Source organism: Dreissena polymorpha, chromosome 2 (genome assembly GCF_020536995.1).
Source record: "Dreissena polymorpha isolate Duluth1 chromosome 2, UMN_Dpol_1.0, whole genome shotgun sequence".
NCBI classification, from domain to species: Eukaryota; Metazoa; Mollusca; class Bivalvia; order Myida; family Dreissenidae; genus Dreissena; species Dreissena polymorpha.
Window position 1 is genome coordinate 113,776,427 of NC_068356.1, and position 18,992 is coordinate 113,795,418.

Sequence of the window (18,992 nt, forward strand, 5' to 3'; positions counted from 1 at the left end):
AGAACCATTTAAGAACAATTTAATTGGTTTAGATTTGAGAAACTAAATTCTGATTATATAATCATTAACTTGATATATGGATAACGGAATTAAATCATACATGTCAGACCTCGACGGGACAGTCCCGCCAGTTTGGTGATTGTTCCGGCGTCCCGATATGAGACAATTTGTCCAGATATTCGTTAAAACGTTCTATAAATTCACAATAAAATTCGCTATTCAAGCTCTGTCTGGCTAAAACTTACCATCGCTAATCCCTGTATTGCCCCCTATTGACAACCAACTTCTACTTCTCGAGTGCAACATTACCGGTATGCTAGGGGTAGACAGCTCTTTTAGACTGCATTTAAGATTTAAGGTTAACCAATCGCGAGAAAAATCAGCCTTTTCATAGCTTAATCAATGTTCTGTTTTCTGTACTCTTCAATATGCATAACGTACAGTAAGCTAAGTGAACAAAGCAATAAGTAGACTTATCAACTATGTAAGAATTAAATTAAATACAACTTGATTAAAACATAATTTCAGTGATGTTTTGTTTATTGATTCGGTAACTTGAAACAAATAATTTATCATTTTAAGTCCCCAATATTTAATGCTTAATGGCATGAACATTAAATACATATTAGCTATTTAAATACAAACATCAGTTAAGTTGATACTCAATGCAAGTGATTTCGTTCCAAAGTTTATTTTATGTCTATTTTACTCATTTCATATTTCAAATATAGATATTTTCTTGCAACACGCATTGTTGCAAAACGCACACTTTTATTGCTTCAAACTTTATACAGCCGGGATTAAATCATAAAGTACGTGAAATTATGTACAAAAGCATGAAACTGTATTCACCCGGGATTCGAAAATAAATCTTGTGACAACATATTTTAAAACTTATGTGTTCGTTTTGTTGTATTGCTTCGTTGCACCCTACTTCAGTCCATGTGAATTACCGTGTCGCTAATGTAGACTAACCACACTAGTTATTTCATCCCGATAAATTAATGTGTTTTGCGATTTAATGCGTAAACATCATAACCAGACAGATCCTTCTAAAGCCCCATTAACACTCAAAATCAACGAATATTTCGTTAATTATTTCGTAAAATAAAGTTAACCTATACACAATAGGTGTTCCGTATATAAAAGCCATAATTTCAACGCTAGATGTGGTCTGGTAACAATGTATATTGTTATATCTTTGTTACCAGACCACATCTAGCGCTCACATTTTGGATATTGCTTTAAGGAACAATGATTTTGTATGGGTAAACTTTATTTTACAAAATTTTTTACGAAATATTCTTTGATTTTGGGTGTTAATGGGGTTTTAAATAATGTTTTGTACCAAGTTTCTGACTACAACGAGCATGGTGTCCATTACTTATTAGGTAACGAGTGGCCGCTTTGGTTTGCTTAAAGTTTATGAAGATTTTCTCTCATTAAGTTCTTAAAAACGTCCACCTCTCGGTCACTAAAGGGTTTAGCCCGTTTTTCGCTTATTTCATTTGTGACAGAGTCAGAGGCCATGTTGGACATTGTTCGCTTGACAAATTGCGCGAAAACGACGTCATTTTCAGGGTTTCATTGTTGGTAAGTTAACAAATTTCAATGGTTAGGTTACAACGAAGTAAGTTTATACAAATACACTTATCTTGCGGTAACATACCCATGCAAATAACTGCTTTAATCAATTTACTATTAACCTATGTGTATACAATTGACCGGTGAGGTTAAAAAACCTGTCAAACCACATTTTTTTTTTAATGTTTATCATATACGTAAATGTTTTACATAAATTTACTGTAATTTTCGACTGATTGTCAGAAAATAGTTTGTACAATTTATAACTATGAATTGATAGTAAATCGACGATTGGTCCCTCTCCTTATACCATCCCGTCTGCCAATTATCATCTCGTTCATTGATGGAGCTGTAATCAAAGCAATGACTTATAATGGAAACCCAAACTGCGACTTTGTACATGCACTTATAACTTTTTTTGAAGTATCTTTGCATAAAAATAGAATATTCGAATATGAATTTTGGATTCGAATATTCGGCCGATTTTCGTATATTCGGTCCCATCCCTAGTTTTTTTGTTTTCAAATCTGCAATTGTAGGCGTCCTATGTTTCAAATTAATAAACCAAATAATAATTATGCATCTTAAAGTTTATTAAGCAAACTTAAAATTGTCAAATTATTAGTCATTGACCAAACAATAGTTCAAAAGTGTTTCAGTATCTACAAATTAGACGTGAACGTAAACAGAAATGTCTTTTTTTATTAAATAAGTTTTATTTATCCAAATGAATATCTATGGTGTGGACAAGTAATCGTTTGCCTTTACTATATTTTGCTTATTATGCCCCCTTCGAAGAAAAGGGTATATTGTTTTGCACATGTCGGTCGGTCTGCCTGTCCGTTCAACAAATGGTTTCCGGATGACAACTCAAGAACGCTTAGGCCTAGGATCATGAAACATCATAGGTACATTGATCATGACTGGTAGATGACCCCTATTGATTTCCAGGTCACTAGGTCAAATGTCAAGGTCACATCCAATGCCACGTTGGGGGGGGGGCCTATGTCTACGACCGCGGAACGCTTGTATAAATATATATTTAATCATTGCTTAAACTCATTATTACCTGCTGCAAATTTTGGCAGACGATTTATTTAAATAATAAAAGCAAATATCTGCATTTTGTGGGCATGAACTTTAAGTCTATCGTCCATATAGCACCCGAAAACATTGTTACAAAAGGATTATTGACTTATTATAAGTAATTTCTCATTTTATAACAATACTTTGATTGCCTGCTTTAAGTCATTATTGTTTTCAGGGACGTATAAGAAAAATCCAGTTACAAAAATATTTGTAAAAAATGTAATAAAACCAAGACTGTGTACTTTATGATCATTCGTTTTCAAGTTTACCTTATTTGGGGTGGATAGAAATGAGATACCCAATTACCCAAAATAAAACCTCAGTTTGTTTAATTAACAAGTCAGTGCAGTTTATGCAGTCTAACTTGGAATATTGTTACATTCCTTAATGTATTATCCTTTTGAAAGGTATCACACTATTTTATAGTGTACAACTCTAAATATGAAAGGACCAAAACTAATATATCTACAATAACACATTGCAACATGCACATAATACATTATTTACAAGAACTCAGCACAAAAGCGTAAACAAGAATATCTGATCAACCATATAAATAAGACTTTGAACACCATAGATTCAAACTAATAGTCGTCGGAGAAATTGTTTATGTCTTTCGGGTCATTCTTGAAAATGACCCAATTCTTTTGCATGTTTTCTTCAAAACTGATCCTGAGTTTAAACTTAAGTGCCAATGCTTTAGTTATGTAGTTTAGTAATCTAGTATACATGTCTTTCAACAAAAACTATTCCGAATCCGAGTTTATGAATTGTGTGCTGTTCGAACAACTTTTACCCTTACATTCACCGCAAGCAGTTGAGCATTCGAGTCCAGTTTTCATACATGTGCACCTTTTTGAGTCACAATTCTGCTTACATTCACACCAGATTATGTTGAAAAGTTTTCAGGAGCAACCAGTATATAGGTCTTTATAGGTACAAGATAACACGAGAATACCTTTGAGGAGACTTGTGTCGTTTTCATTGCATATTAGTTGGACCGCATTTCAATACAATCGCTGATCAAAGGTAACGATAGCAGGTTGTTCATTCTCGCATGCATGTTTGCTGACAAAGGATAATGTATACACAACATATCACCTGGGTCCATGTCTATAATTGATAAAAATACACCAGAAGATTTTTCAGGAAAATCACCCTTTCTCACCATTTGCATTAAACCTGCTTCTAACAGCGGCCAAGTACCGGTATTTGTGAACGAAACATAATCTTAGAACCAGTGACAGTCACCTTTAATGTTGTCAAATCTGCGAATGTAACAGGTGGTTTTTGAACTTATGGCTTTCTGTAAAAATAAACATCAATTTTCCGGCAGCAATAGGTTCCTCAGCTGAGACTGCGATCTGTTTGATAGGTGTATAACCAAAGTTTTCCCAGGGTAACGCATGCTACCAGACCCATACCATGAAAGGTATTATGACCATCAAGTGTTCTAAGACTATGATATACATTATCTGCTATATACTGTATATACATGTCCGTTAGGAAACTTTTTATATCTGTGCTACTAGCATTTGAAGCACTTGCTTCAAACTTCTGAGTAAGAAAAACAGAAGCACACACTATTCAAAATAACAATCACCGGTAGATACTTTGAAGCAAAGTGAGAGCAACTAAATACTTAGTCCTAAATGCAAAGGGCAAAGAACCGACCATTGACGGGCTGCCTGCATGATAGCTTGTCCTATTAAACATACTTTAATATAGCAATCCTTTGCGATTAATAAATCCTGTAAAAATTGCACAATTCTTTGTGGCATAAACTGTGTATTCATACCAACAGATTAAATCACATCTGGATTTGGATACACAAAATAGTTTTGTCTGTCTTTAAATCATTACTGAAAAGCTTTGCTGCTGCTTTCAAAAAATTTCTTTTTAATCTTTATAAGGATCGTCATATCTCGTTGCACAATACAAATCATAAAGTATAAATGCTGCAGTATTTTTCGATGTTTTGTTTGCCATTTATCTATGTCATAATCGCAGATTCCTTAAAATATTCGTCCAATCTATGTTCATTGTAGTGAGCTCTATAAGCTTTATCACCACACATTTTCTTCATTTTGTCTGTAAAGTCATAAATAGTTATTTGTTTATCACCATTTCCATTTAAAAAGTCAACTGTTTTCATGCGTCTCCTGCATCAGCGTCTCTTGGTCTTCCTGAGGATGTCTTGCTTTTTATTTCAGGTGTTTTTGTTGGAAGTAGACAGGAATTGCCTTATTGGTTCTGAAATTGATATTGCACATTTGACGGTACACGGCATCTGCAGCTTCTGCTTGCAAGTCGGATAAAATTTCAAAACGTAAGCAAAAGGCAGCAGCCCAGTCATCTTTGTTTGTTTCACAGATGTCTTGAAATGTCCTTTGAAAGTCCAGAGTCCGAACAGCCAATACAGCATGACCGCTATTTTTCTTAATACATTTTGCCGGGTAAACAAAACAAGTAGTGTTCTTTAAAAAATAAATGAATCAAGCTGGGATCTTGATGCCCACATTCAGATTGTTGTTATTCATCCTGGGAAATCATATTTTGATTACAATACTATTTTCTGCATTCCATATAAACGAACTGACCGGGTTTGTCAAAAATGGTATTACTTTTTTTTCCTGCTCCGTTTATCGAACTGCACCATTTCTATGTAAGCTTTGCTGCTTTTTTGCATCGTCTATACAGATGTTGCAAATTATGCACAGTTCCTTGTTATTGGACATTCTGAAATGAGACAAAACGTGTATACATATAATACAAAAACCCTCAAAATTTTAATTATAATAATTTAGAGCCAGTTTTGCCAATGTTGTTCTAGTGAAAGTTAAATGACAAAAGATTTTATGACTTGAATAGGCTTCCGTAGTTTTTTTGTTTTTCTCGCCACCGTTATAAATCGATTTCAATAGAGGAAAATAGCTTTATCAATCAAAAACATAATATAATGACACGTGAAGAAGAAATATAACACAAACAACAAAAGGAATGATTAAAGCTTCTTTTTTTGAAACGATACATTTTTTTTAGACTGTCATCAATGTGAAAACTCGAAAACACATTACATTTTTCATTTACGGACATTTTGCACCGTTAAACCTGTATGCGCTTAAATATAAATTATTTAATATTTATATTGATTGACTTACCTTCGAATTAGTCCATTATATAAAATTGTCCGGCTTTTAAGAAATAATCGAAACCCACGGCTTATCGATCAAATGAAGACGATGCTATTTGTGTGTAGATCTACGATAGTCGAGACGGTTCACGAAATATCTTTTAAAATTATTGAAATAAAATCATAAAGTTTACAACTTTTCCCCACATGGATTTTTCTAGACTTTTTATATGATTAATATATTGCTTTAATCAACATATTAACGCACTCAGAAATTCTGTTGCAATTAGTTTGAGGTCAAAGTGTATATTGACTGGGCTATATTAACAAACATACACGCCATGTGTTTACAAAAACACTAAAAGCGCCAACGACAAAGAAGGCAAAACCCGGAGCTTGGTCATAAACTTGAAATATACCCACACCACTTTTACTGAGAAGGCATAACAATATTCACATGACTCCAAAAGTCAACGTCTGAGTAGTCAATAAAAAGGCGAAAACCTTTCTTGTATTTAAGGTAACAAAGTTTTAACCAACGTGTTGTTAGACTGCTTATCGACATAAAATTTTTACGCAAAGAATGCAGTGGTTCATCTTTTGCGTATAAACAACTTTGTACATATAAGTGCTCTTTGTTTCGGAAAACACTTCGACACAATTAATTAATCAATGTTAAATAATGGGTAGGCAAACGTCAGAAGCTTATAATAATAATGATACATTTCCCTCATAATACTACTGCTACTAATAATACATTTCAATAATAACAATAATACATTTTCATTAAAGTATGCTTTAAATTATTGGAAACATATCGTCATTTTAAGGAACTGCATATACCTGTTGATAATGTGTGATATTACAAGTAGAATCGGTCGTATTCATGATTGTTCAGTAAAAAATGGATTGGCTAAAGTAATTAGTCTATGCAAAATGCGCCAGTAGTGAACAAAGTCTAACGTGAGTACGTTGGGTTTGTTTATTGTATCACTTTGTTTGTTTCACTTAAAACGAAAATATTTAATATTTCGAAAGAACCACGTGATGTGTAGTGTTGTTTTTAATTTTCAGAATGACACAGCAATTTTCCGACTTGGTTAAAAGCAAAAATGAAGGAGAAAAAAATACATCAACATCTGCGAATGAAACGTGTTTCTAAGGAACGTTGAAAATAGTACAGACACTAATCACCATATTGGTAAAACAACTCAAACGCAAATTTTCTCCAAACAAGTTCTCTATTGATTTTCCGTTTTGATCCTGATTTTGTCTCCAAAATATTCATTGGAATTCAAAGTAGGTTGGCTGTGATGTTGTTTAAGACTTGGAAATCAAATTGAAAACGTGCTTGTTTTAAATTAATGGATTGATAAGATATCTGAAAAAAAGTTTGACTATTGAAATGATGTAACAGAAAATTCTCGGTTTTATATAGGAGTTGTTGAAGATCCGTTGGTAACAAGACAACCACTGTCGATGAGAAATAATACAGTTGATTGGCTAAAAAAAATTAACCGATTTATTGATAAAAGTTTGCTTGTTTGTTAATTGTTTTTTAGTGAACTTCGATGAAAAATAGTATTCTACACCTCATCACTTTATTTGTTAGTAATTAGTGTGGTTATCGAAAAGACCCTTATCAAAACGTTATATATCTGATGTTTCCAAATGCTAAGGATATTAAAAGAGTTAATAGTAGATTTATAAGACAAAAACTTCGTGTCAAAATGAAAACGTCTTATTCAGCAGTATATGGTGAACTAGGGCGACACCCGTTAAATATAAATCGCCATGTACGAATAATAAAATATTTTTAAATAACAAAAAGCGATTTATATTGCTAACATTTAATCATTTTACATACTTTGTGCAAACAATGTATGTACAAAGTTATTATTAAACAACCCCTGTACGTCGATAATCTAAACTGAGTAGGATAATTCAAACTGAAGATAAAAATGGTGACAGAAATAAAGACTCCAGTCATTTATTTCTAAGAACACGTTTATTTAATTATGCTGCGTTTACACTATGTTCCCGGCGACCACGGCAATCACGTTTTGCGCAACCGTGGAGGAAACGGGATGAACGTGATGCAACGTAGGAGAGCGGGATAGCCAAACGTGACACAACGGGGTTGCCGTGCCAAAATTTTAAACTGTCAAAAAATTTGCCAAGGCAGCAACGGCGGAAATGAGAAACGCGATAAAACTTTCAAACGCATCAAAACTTGACAGTACGTAGCAGGCCGTAACAGAACCCGAAAAGGGTCCGTACTCTGACGGGAATCATATTCATTCCCCGACATGTTAAGTTTCTATCAAGTTTTGTAACGTTTTGTTACGTTTTGTCAAGATAATCACGGCAAGCTTGGATAATTGACAGCCGTTTTGCTACGTGATTATTCCGACCCGATACGGTGTGCAGTGTTTTGCAGGCAGATGCGTTACGGCCAGTTGAGTTGTTGTAAGGTCTGACACGATTCGCGCGGTCTGAAAATGAGTATTTTAAAGCCGTGTTATTCAGGAGACTTTCATTTCAGTCTGAACACTCGATCAGTATAATGCAACCAAGAAAGCGCCGAACAAAGGCTCCCCGCGCTGCAAAGGACGCTCAAGTTGAGGAGCGAGCTGAAAGTCCATGCCTTACACCGCACGATCAAGAAGAACCCACTGCCCCTGTTGATCCGCCTCTTACAAATGAGGTTGTCTAGAGCCCCAACTGCATGAAGCAAATTCCACTTCTCTTCAAATTCCTGGGAGATAGATCTCAACTCATCGGGTGCCATAGGAACGATGAATACTTCGTCTTTGTAGGCCTTGACAATAGCGCTGCATACTTCAGGAACCATATGACAAATTACTGCCTTGCTACACCGAAACGCATCTATAGGAGAGTGACGAGTAATTGTCCCCTGTAGCCAAATGCCTCAGAGTCAGCGCCAGTTTCAATCCAGTTGTAAGGGCAGAGCGAAACTTTGTATCTTGTCTTTAGATGACTTGAGATATCCTTTCAAGGATCTCGTCAAATAGTTCTGAGGGCATCCTCAGATAATTCTGAAAGGTGCTGATATCTTGGTTGCGGAGTTTCCTTGTAAGAAATGCATCACACTGCCCTTGCTGCTAGCTTTTGATAGCCATGGACGAACCCACAGGGACCTTGGCCTCCTTCTTCGTCTTTTCCCAGACTTTTGTGATTTTTTCAGCTCTATACAACGCAGAGATTTATAAATTCTGAAAATAAGCAGGCAAACACAAAATCATCCTCGTCGTCCACATCCATGTCACTGGAATTATTTTGTTATAATAAATACTGTTGCTTGAGAGTTTTCTTTTAAACCGGGAGCACAATTGTGCCCGAAACCTCTCGGATGTCCACGTTTGATCCGCACGGTACCTTAACAGAACGTGACAAATGAATGACAAACGTGTACAACGTATCAGACCTGCATGACAAACACAAACAACGTTTGGGAACTTAACAGAACGCATCATACCTTGAAGCAACAGCTATACATCCGTTGCAGACCGTGGATGAAAGCGCACCGTCGATGGGCCGCGTTTTCGCTTCGACGGCAAGTATCAGATGTGTACAATGTCGCTAAACCGTAAGGAAACTTAGCACAACCTAGCAAACCTTGGATTAAAGGTCAAAAACTGCAACAGTCACACGGCGCGATAAGTGTCGGACAAATGGGACTGCCGTGAATGCCGGGAACATAATTTAAACGCAGCATCAGGTAAGTTGTGACATAATAAACGTTTCTTTTAGATAAAATGTTATTTGCCGGATACAATGCGCTAATAAACACATAACAATTTAAAACAATTACGTCGAAATAAAACGAATATGTTTGAGGATCTGGAAAAAGTAAATGAAACTGTCGAAAGTTTTAGGCCAAAATCAATTTTAATCGAATGTTTTTAATGTTTTAATGCTTGGACTTATGTATTAACCTTTCATATCATATATGCATGTAAAAAAAATTAATTGGCGTATATGCTCGATAACGCAATATATTCGTATTTATTTAGGAGAAGAATATACAAATTAAATAATGACCTAACTGGTGTATAGATAATTCCAAACTAACATTAGGAAGTCGATGGATAATGACCAAACTGTAAGATGTCTTTATGTAAAGATCTATGTTAAATGAACGCTCTTGTTAAATATTTTCAGATTCTTTAAATTGCTGACAACAAAAGCATTTTAGCAAATTGTTTAACAATCATCATAAAAAATGATTTTCTTTTCTTTTCAGGTAAAACAGAAGATAATAGAAAACTACATATGTTATTATTGTACAGAGTCCTTTAAATGCTTGAAAGAAATACTAATCCATAACACAACTAACCATAACGTAGAAAAATAAAAATTATAGAACTTACCACAGATTAAACAACCTGCAAATTAGGTTATCGGACAAAAATATATGCTGATATTACTCCAAAAAACACAGATGAACAACATCAGCAACTCACTATTGAAATGGCGTTATCAAAATGATAGAAACAATTGATCAAAATGCCTTCCCATCGCCAGAGGAGTGCCCGTGTTAAGAATTGGAAACGCATACGAACAGGCCAAAATACCTTTGCGTGTATTGTAGTAACGATAAACAAACTTTGAGTGAGATAATAAAACACTGCATAGAGCAACATGGTGACGAGCCCTTGAAATAAAGGGGCTTTGCATGTGATCCCGTACTAAACAAATACGGTTATAAATCAAAGCTGCATAAAAGTATTATCCCATCAAAATAAAGCTAGCAGGGAAATCTATACATGTTCGCGCCGGTAAAAAGGGTCACGGTGAAAACTTAAGTATTATAAAAAAACATAGTTTACAGAAGATTTTAATAGGTATTTCTGTGTATTGATACATCATTTAGTATGTTTTTTTTATGTGTAGATATATTTCGGAAAGTAAATTCTATACTAGCCGTCGATATGCCCCTTAAAAAATTGTGTACCACTCGATGCAATCTTTCTGTAGTAAGCCTCAAATAATATTCGAAACCTCTAATATGGTGACAAATACATGAATCAGCGGGGCAAGTGCCACTTTAACCTACAGCTTCGACTCGAATCCCTTAAAATCAAGTGATTAAATAATAAGTAGGGACATTTTAATATCTTTGCTTTTCATTCTATCCAAAATGACATGGAACACGTGTTATGGCATCTCTGTGTTCGTGGAACGAAAATTTCTCATGCTTATTTTGCTTCTAATCTCAATTGTATATATATGCAAGTTCCGTTGAAATTGATTTCACTAATAACACATAAATGAATGTTGATGTTCGTTGAAAGAATTTTTTATATATTCCATTATACACATAGTGTGCCTTTTTGGTTATAAATAGTTGGTTTCAAAGAAAAATATCCAACTTGTCTTTGGAAAACATGTTCAATACATCGCAGTTTGTGCACTATCCATTTTGAGTTTGGTTATTATCCACAGCAATTTATATATCAGTTTGGATTTATCCATAAACTTTTATACCCGTCCTGCATACACGTGATTTTAACACAGAAACACACTAGGTGTTGAAAGTTAAATTATAAAGGACATTCATGATATAGTTTGGCATATCTCTGTTACAGTTTCGTTCGCTCTTTTGTCAATTCACGTGTAAATAATTCATCACAATTGTCGCATTTCATGAAAATAAGCATTTTCCTGAGATAAATTTATCGTTTTTCACTAGAAAACTATTAAATCATTGCAAAACTCAAAACACATGCGTGTGTCAGACATTCATTATCACATGTGTAGAACAACGACGTCCTTATAGTTACTAAATTAGCACAAGTTATCAAATAATCACCTTCCTTTCAGTTTCAGTTTCGGCCGACATTTTTTTCTTCAATTTGAACTATCCAACTCAGTTTATCGACGAAGGTCACCATTAAAAACAAAGCAAACAAATACTTAAATAGTGTTCAATTATTTAATTTACAATATTAAACATGTGATGTTGACACAATAATTAAACGCGGTGTATTTAAAGTTCTATCATTCAAACAAAATTGTGAACATCATTTGGGACATACATTGAGTCGTGTTCTGAGAAAACTGGGCATAATGCATGTACGTAAAGTGTCGTCCCAGGTTAGCCTGTGCAATCCGCACAGGCTAATCAGGGACGACACTTTCCGCGTTTATGACATTTTTCGTTTAAATGAAGTATCTTTTTAGCAAAAATCTTATTTAGGCGGAAAGTGTAGGCGGACTTCACAGGCTAATCTGGGACGACACTTTACGCACATGCATTATGCCCAGTTTTCTTAGAACGCGACTCAATTGAACAGGTGACAAATATTGTCGAGGAAATATAAAACATATTGATGACTAAACAGTTTTACCGATTTATTTACAAACGTTTGCAATTGCTTGAGAGTTAGCTTTTATCGATAATAGTATTCTACATATCATCCTTGTATTTGCTAGTTTATGGTATGTTTAACTACAAGACTAATAAAATGGTTTAATGTCTGACGTTCTTTATTGATCATGCTTACTTTATCTGTGCGATACGTTCACGTGCAGTAAATTTTTAATAATTTCACAGATTTAATGCGAACAGTTTCTATACAAAGTTATTATTGAAGTTCGCCATTAAAAGCAAAACACCCTCATGCGTCAGTGGTTATCAAGTATTAACACTATCAAACACATAACGCCGACACAATCATTAAATACGGTTTGGTTAAAGTACCAGCATTCTTTACAAATATCAATTTAATTATTAAAGAGTCTATTTTTTACAATTAAATATTAATAATATAACTCGAAGTTTTCTTTTCTCTATCGTACATCACGATCAAATAGTTAACCAATTAATCTAAAACGATGATCGCGATGTATTAATGGTGGGTAACACCGTTTGCATGGCGATCATTTTACTTGTTATACATACAATTAATCAATAATCTCACTTCTTAACAAACACAAAAACACGTAACACAACCAAACTCGAGTTGAAGACGACGAGAATGGTGCACGTTTTGTGGCAATTAAAACAAGAGCACCACCTTGCGGGTGCAGACCGCTCACCTATTTTCTTTTTAAAGGTGAAGGGACTCTCAATTTCAATCACAAAGGAGGGAGGGGTGGAGTGAAGAGGGGTGTATAGTGCGGGGGTGTGGACATTTATTACATTATCTTCCAAAAATGCGAAAAAAAATGCAAAAAAAAAAATTTTTTTCGGGGGGGGGGGGGTGGTGGGGGACGGGATTCTTGGGTGCGATGGTTGGACGGTATTTCAAAAATAAAACAATAAAAATAAATATTTGTGTTTTTAACCGTTTCAAAAAAAAAATTGGGGGGTGGGGGGGGGGGGTTTATAGTGTGAGGGTGTGGTGGTCATTTGTGAGATGATCTTAAAAAAAATAATTAGGGGGTGGATTCGGGGGGGGGGAGGGGGGAGGGCACGGGGGATGGTTTGGATGGAGTCTATTGTGGTATGTCAGGTAAGAGTATTTTTGTCAAAGTATCAATCAAATCTAATCATAAATAAAGAAGTTATGGCAATTTTAGCAAAATTTAATAATTTGACCTTGAGAGTCAAGGTCATTCAAATATCAAGGTAAAATTCAACTTGCCAGGTACAGTAACCTCATGATAGCATGAAAGTATTTGAAGTTTGAAAGCAATAGCCTTGATACTTTAGAAGTAAAGTGGATCGAAACACAAAATTTAACCATATATTCAAAGTTACTAAGCCAAAAAAGGGTCATAATTCCGTAAAAATGACAACCAGAGTTATGCAACTTGTCCTTTTACTGTACCCTTATGATAGTTTGCGAGTGTTCCAAGTATGAAAGCAATATCTATGATACTTTAGGGGTAAAGTGGACCAAAACACAAAACTTAACAAAATTTTCAATTTTCTAAGTATAAAGGGCCCATAATTCCGTCCAAATGCCAGTCAGAGTTACATAGCTTTACCTGCACAATCCCCTTATGATAGTTAATAAGTGTTGCAAGTATGAAAGCAATAGCTTTGATACTGTAGGAATAAATTGGACCTAAACACAAAACTTAACCAAATTTTCAATTTTCTAAGTATAAAAAGGGCACAAAATTCTGTCAAAATGCCAGTCAGAGTTACATAACTTTGCCTGCACTGTCCTCTTATGATAGTTAGTAAGTGTTGCAAGTATGAAAGCAATAGCTTTGATACTTAAGGAATAAAATGGACCTAAACACAAAACTTAACCAAAATTTTCAATTTTCTAAGTATAAAAAGGGCACATAATTCTGTCAAAATGCACGCCAGAGTTATCTAACTTTGCCGACCCAGTCCCCTCATGATAGTAAGTTAGTGTACCAAGTTTGAATGCAATAGCATTGATACTTTCTGAGAAAAGTGGACCTAAACGCAAAACTTAACCGGACGCCGACGCCAAGGTGATGACAATAGCTCATTTTTTTTCAAAAAATAGATGATCTAAAAATAACTTTTACATAAAAGAATGATGATATTTAAGAAGATAACGTTATTTTATTTGTAAAGTGAGCACCGCATAACGGGTGCCACGCTCGGCTGCGGGTGCGGTTTTACATAAATGAAGCCTTGACAGATTTTTTTTTCCTTTGTAGAAGTCACAGCGACCTTGACCTTTGAACTAATGACCCAAAATTGTGTGTGGCGTGTAGAACTCATCAAGGTGCAGCTGCATATATAGTTTCAAAGTTGAAGTTTAAGCCCTTTGATTTTAGAGCCAATGTTCAAAACCTTGACAAAATGTTAAGGTTTTAGCATGACGCGGACGGCGGACACGACACGACGAGCTTGCTATGACAATACCTCGGGTTTTCTCCGAAAACAGCCGAGCTAATAAGTAAAATGAATTTATTACAAAAACACGTAGCTTAATTTTATCATGGCTCGAGCTATTGATAGTAAATACGTTTACACATGAAATGTACGCTATAACAAACACTACTTCTAGGCCATGAGATATCAATTAAACACTTATGTGTTATTTTAAATTTAAATTACCTGCAGTTTATCACGTGTTTACTTTTAATTCAATTGCTTAGAAATATGCGTTTGACACACAGAAATTTGGCAATTAACTAAACCAGTTAACTTGGTGTTACATTTTTTGAAAAATGCAATGGCCTAAAAACTTAGTCAAAACCCTTTAGCTATTTTCAGTTGAATACTACATGTTCAGTGACATAATTATGTACATAAAAAGTAGCTATTTTCCAATTTAAAATAACATCATATATAATATTTTCTTAAATCAAGGCGATGAATCAAAATGAATTTTATAATGGTTGTATAAAAAAATATTGGATCTTTCGGGACTCAAATGTAATACATCATGTTAAAAGTTGAATATGGTCGTGAATTAATTTTATGATGCATACAAAGTGGCAGTTGAAAGGAGCCCATACACCAAGCACGTTCATAGAGAGTTCGACCACGTTCTGAACAAAATGCAGAAAGGGATGTGAACTTGCTTGAACGTGTAGTTTTGGTAAGAAAAGAATCTACAATGATGATTGAATGACGTTCATACATAGTTCTCGCTACGTGCAGCTCGTTCCTATCCCGTCCTATGCGGTTGTCAGTCTGTCTTTATCCAGTTCAAATCGGGTCAATGTTCCCATTGTCCACGTTGGTATACCGTTTTCAGTCAGACCGAGCCCGTTCTCAGCCAGTTCGATCACGTTCGTACGCAGTTCTTTATTCGTTTTGCAGTGGTAGCTCGTTCAAACAAAGACAAAGGCAGTTCGTACTCCGTCCTAATATGTTCTTACTACGTGAAGGACGTAGTTGCAATCACGTTCTGCACGGCGATTATAAAATCGACTACGTTCCTGCCAGTTATCATTTATGTTTCGAGCTTTGAGCCGACCAGACGTACATTTATAATGCATTCGCCTTCTTTCTCGGCCCAACAAAACGTATCGCTGCTCTACTTCTAACCTAAATTGCACGAAACCAATATTTAAAAAAATAACAGCTCCAAGATTGTCCATGTTTCAACTTAATATCACAAATGATGCATTTTGAGACAACGACCTCTATTTATATGCACATTGTCAGAACGTATTGTATTAACGGTTTGAACGTTGTAACAACTGTATTAAACGAGTACAACGTTCTTGGAACCTACTGTGAACTCCTTAAAACGAGTACAACGTAATAAGAACTTACTGAGACCGTATTGAACGTGTTGCAAACGTTGTTAGAACTTATTTTTTAGTTTCTATGTTTTACACGAAACAAGATCGTACTTGAGACGTAGTGCGGACGGGGTCGGTCTGTCTGAGATCGGATTGGACGGACTAGAAACGGACTCGATCGGTGTGGCATCGTACAGGTAATTTCGGTCCGATCGCACTACGTTTAGGCACGTTCCTAAACCGACCTTAGTACGACCTATCCGTTCTTAGTACGTCCATTCCGTTTCCAGTACGTTGTTACTACGATTAATTGTATAACGGGATGATCGGAATTTTTTTTTGAGTAGGCTCAAAGTTCTGAACCACCTCTCCCGTTCAACCCCGTTCCAGGCCGTCGACAAAGGTCGAAGACAGTTCGTAACACGTTGCTACTACGATCACTCCGTTCTCACACAGTTCGAGCCCGTTTAGTCACATTTTTCAGAACGTACTTCGAATGGAGTCGGTGTATCGGGGGTATAACACGTAAACTTTACCACGTACCATTTCATAAACTCTGATTAAAACGTTAACATTAACAGTAGCTTCGTGTAGGACATACAGTTCGCGATTTTTTAACGGATGTCCAAGTTCCATTCTTAGCCGTACCACAAAGAAAACTGCACCAATTGGCAGCTTCTGTTCGTACTTAATGCGAATCTCAAGGAAACGAACCACATCAACATACTTCGACAACCATGCAATAATGATATACATGAATTTCAATGTTTTGATTACGTCACAAATTAACAAAAACATGTCAGTAATACAGGTAGTTGAATTTCTAAACAGTATCGGTATTGCTTGTTAAAGCACATCAGCGAATTGTAGATTAAGAATTGTAAACGATTCCCGATTGTACAAGTAATATATTAAGTTTTAAAATGTTTAAAGACAAATAAACTAACATATTTTAAATTCATTAAACATTTTAAAGACAATTCAATTCTCCAAATGCTTCGATGTCTTTTCGCCGGTTATTTTTTCATAAGTGATTGTTAAGAGATGTCCGTGCTTTAACGGCAAAGGTTAGTCCTTTCGTGTGTTGCCCAATGACGACAATCGATGCCAATGCAAGTTACAAGAGCTGTTATATGTGTGCGAATAATTGCATGTAAGAGATCCCATGCTAACAGTGTTTTAACCATATAAACACAATTGTAGTCTTGAATAAGGTTTATCGTAGTCTTGAAAATCATTGATAGTATCTAATTTCCTAGGGTATGAACATAAATGCAGTCGTCAATTTTGATCGGATAAAAAATAGAAACAGTGCTCACTTACTTTCCGTAGAGATTTAAGGTAATTAAAACTCCACAATCCAGCAAGTTTCTTACTTGCTCTGTGTATGCATACAAGATGAAACAAACTATCGCCTTATTTTACCCATAGGTAAACACAACTGACATTGCGAGCGAGTAAGTTCATTGATGCATTTAAGCGTTCAGGTAATTAAACCACTAATGCAATCGTGTATTTAAAAAAAAACGAACAGCAGTCAGTCATCCAACCGAGTAAACTGAATATGTGTGAATTATTTATGTTTTGGCTGTATATACAACAATCTCGCAAGATACTGTATGTGTGCTAAAATTGGTTTTTAGTCCATGTCGTACCATAAGGCCAGCATTTTTTAAATTTGTTTTACGGGAAATTTTTCAAAAAAAATTGAGTCGGGGGGTGGGGGATAAATAAAAATAAAATCATGAAAAGTGAGCAGTCTACCAAAAAAATAATAATAAAACTGTCTAAACCGATTTTTTTTTCAAAATTTAAAATTAAGCCAATTTAACCTTATGTATACTTGCATTAACCTTTAAATGTTTTATATATCGTATTACACTGTAGTAGAAGCTTTTGATAATAATAGTAAACATATTTATATATATATATGTATATGTAAAAGCACCTTTCGCATGTATTATTCTATATTGCTTCAATTAACCACGCCAGGTGTGTAGTGTATTAAAGTGATCGTTAAACTTTTGTTGAGTGTTAATCATATGTATGTTTTTAACAAATATAGCATGCATTTGACTAAAATGAAAAAGAATTGAAAACTTTTTAAATTGTTTAATAGCTTTAAAGAACAACCAACTTTGTAACTTTCATCCATGGGTGGAATATGCACACTAAAAATACTATTTAATATGCAACAGACTTGCTTTATATCATGATAATTTGAATCAATCATGAGAAAAAATGAGCCACATAACAGGAAATTGGACCTTAGGGCGATTGCGACCATTTTGGCTCAAAAAGAGCAGTCAGAACAGGATCCAAACTGTTCAACATAATTGTCATTCAGTCAGTACTTCTAAAGATGTTAAGCGAACACTTTGGATCCTGATCAGACTGCGCTTGAATTGATCTTGATCCAAACTTTGTGTAGTTAAAGTTTTAGTACATAAAATGTGAATATTTCATTTAAGAAACCGTGAGTTATAGACTTATAAAAACATGTGCTGCATTTTATTTTATATTCAGAGAGAGTTATAGTGTTTATATATGATTAGTGAACACAAGAGGCATGACTATAATATTTGGTGTGTAACATCGTTATGAGGTTCACTTTGAAGTCTGTTCAAATCATGCAGAAAATTTGCCCTCCCTAGGGGTTACTGTTTTGCCTATAAATATAAATAAAATAATCATTCTCTGAAACCGCAAGGCCCTTTGGTTTGTTGCGTTGCATGCCAACCATATAGGGGTTCTTTGCTAAGTTTCCTCAAAGCATGTCTCCGTGGTCAAAACTGTTTGCGCTTCAGGGGTCAACTGATTTATATAGATTAATGTCTTTGATAATCCCTAACAACACAGACACCGCAAGGGTCATGGGTTCAATATTTGGTGTGTAACATGTTAGTGTTTTCTTCTAGGTGTGATCAATCATACATTTGGAGTTAAAAATAAGCCGTCCTTGTTTCACATGCTTAATATTTACTTATATAATAAAGAGGTAAACAATATTATTCTCTCAAAACGCATGGGT

The 18,992-nt window shown here is 35.0% G+C and overlaps 1 protein-coding gene across 1 annotated transcript in view; it reads right to left on the bottom strand.

Annotated features, from left to right (window-relative positions):
• Positions 1-17,389, bottom strand: part of LOC127868567 (uncharacterized) — a 32,001-nt gene extending 14,612 nt beyond the window's left edge. Inside the window, exon 1 of the mRNA XM_052410440.1 lies at positions 17,285-17,389. The gene's annotated coding sequence lies outside the window, so the exon portion shown is untranslated. The remainder of the gene's footprint in view (positions 1-17,284) is intronic.
• Positions 17,390-18,992: the final 1,603 nt, after the last annotated feature.